Consider the following 2082-nt stretch of genomic DNA (forward strand, 5'->3'; position numbering starts at 1 on the left):
AGAGAGAGAGAGAGAGAGACTCTGTTGAGAGAGAGGTTCAAGTTGTTCTGGAATTCACTGTGTAGGTCAGATTGGCTTTTAACTTGCAGCCATCCTCCTGCCTCAACCTCCAGAGTACTAGAATTACAGTTGAGAGCCATCATGTCAGCCTTGAAATCTTCAATTTATATCCAAACGCACATTGACTCATGGCTGGGTCCCACTCTAGGGCATCTATTTTTATGCTCATCATTATCAGACTTGTCACTCTGTTCCTGATACAGTCAGTCTGAAGTAGCTATGGCTACTGTATTTTGCTCCATATCATTTTGATTTTTCTAGGCAGTCTCATTTACAATCCAGTCCGTCCTTGTACTTATGGTCTTTCTGCCTTGCAGAAAGAAGTATCTGGAGTGCTAGGATTACATGTGTGCATCACCACACCTAACTCAGCTACTATGTTTTGAACAATTTTCTTTGTATTTATCCTGAGTTGGCCACAATTTCATTGAAATAGCAATTTAACACAGCAGGCCATGTTTGGAATGTTTCTCGTATATCATGAGATCTTGGGTGAGAGAGCCCACTGGCTACCATTCACATCTAGCAGTGTAGCTATTCTTGTTCTAGATGGACCGACTGGATCTCTACCTGCTTCCTCTCTTTTGAAGGCCCTGGATCCCTGTTATAGGAAGATTCCTATTTGTAGGAGAGGAAGCCATTTGGACAACTTAATGCACTATTACTCCTTGGTGACTAGTCATCAATGAACTTCAGTTTAAAGGAAAACCCACTTACCTTCCTCTTATTCCACTGGACAGGCAAATGTATTCCTTCTTCATATCAACGAATTGAGGTCGTTTCTCTTCCACAGAGGCATTGTCTATATTAGTAGTTTACTGTGTCAGTCCATGTAGAAACCTAATAGGAGGGCATGAAATAGGTATTCTATAAAGAAAATGAATAAGTAATTTAGCAAACCAGTTTGCCATTCTCCACAGGTGGTGAAAGAAGACAAGATTTAGTGAATGAGCCAGTGCAAAACAAGTTGATTACGAACAACACAGCAAACAGCCGCAATACCAGGCTGGGAGTTCCAGTTCACCTGTCCCTGAATTCCACTGCGTGACACTTCAGGAGCAGATGACTGCTACAGATACTAGGTTTCGCCACAGCTGAGCAACTTGGGCTACAAATGCACTGCCTTTATATAGCAAGTAGTTAACCAGCCAATCATTCCCCCGCAGGGAGGGAATGTTGTTACTGTAGTCCTGCTGTGGTGTCATGTCAGTAATTTTCCCTTCTCCCCAGTTCCCTTCTAGAGCCTTAGGATCCATGGCTGCATATGTTTCCAAGGTCTGATTTGTGTTACAACTTCCTGTGTGTGTGTGTGTGTGTGTGTGTGTGTGTGTGTGTGTGTGTGTATTATTCTGAGAGCAGGGACTTTACTTCCTTGCTCTTCCTGTAACAAGAGTTGCTCTGACAAGTTGGTGTGAGAGGCAATGAGAGCATTGAATGTGTCATCATGTAAGCATTCTGGATTTGTAATGCACATGCAAGGTCTCCACATAGGAAACCTGCTGTCTTCAAGCAAGCTGCAAAGGCAGAGAGAGGAAGGCTATTTTCACTGAGCTGGATGCATAAGGGGAATGTAACAGTTCAAGATCTCAGATTCTCCCTTGCGAATCTTCACATTTAAGTGATCCAAGCACATTTTTTGAGGCCCTTGATTTTGAGGTAGGAAAAGGACAAGTTATGCTTCCAATTCTGTTTTGAACCTGCCTCCTGATCCTGCTTTTCAGTGCAGCCTTACTCTTTTGTAGCAATCTCTTTAGACACTGTAAAAGCTTTCTAGATTTTGCAAGGGTCTTTGGCTGATCCCAGACTGATTTTGTTTGTTTGTTTGTTTACATTTGTGCTTTTAGGTTTACTGAATCATAACATAAATTATAACCTAAATACAGTATATTTTCAATGTGATAAATTTTACATAATGTGTAATATCCATGTGACACTAATGATAAATGGCATATGGTTACATCCCACAATCACCTCTCCTTCTTGCTTCAAGCTATTGAACTTCCCAAGAATTAACACTAATCT

At 41.4% G+C, this 2082-nt stretch overlaps 1 long non-coding RNA gene across 1 annotated transcript in view; it reads right to left on the reverse strand.

Annotated features, from left to right (window-relative positions):
• LOC116094861 overlaps positions 1-1142 on the reverse strand; it is a 2682-nt gene extending 1540 nt beyond the window's left edge. The window contains exons 1-2 of the long non-coding RNA XR_004120347.1: positions 1063-1142; positions 778-900 (exon numbers count right to left, since the gene is read on the reverse strand). This is a non-coding gene — a long non-coding RNA (uncharacterized LOC116094861). The remainder of the gene's footprint in view (positions 1-777; positions 901-1062) is intronic.
• Positions 1143-2082: the final 940 nt, after the last annotated feature.

This window comes from Mastomys coucha, chromosome X (assembly GCF_008632895.1).
Source record: "Mastomys coucha isolate ucsf_1 chromosome X, UCSF_Mcou_1, whole genome shotgun sequence".
Classification (NCBI taxonomy): Eukaryota; Metazoa; Chordata; class Mammalia; order Rodentia; family Muridae; genus Mastomys; species Mastomys coucha.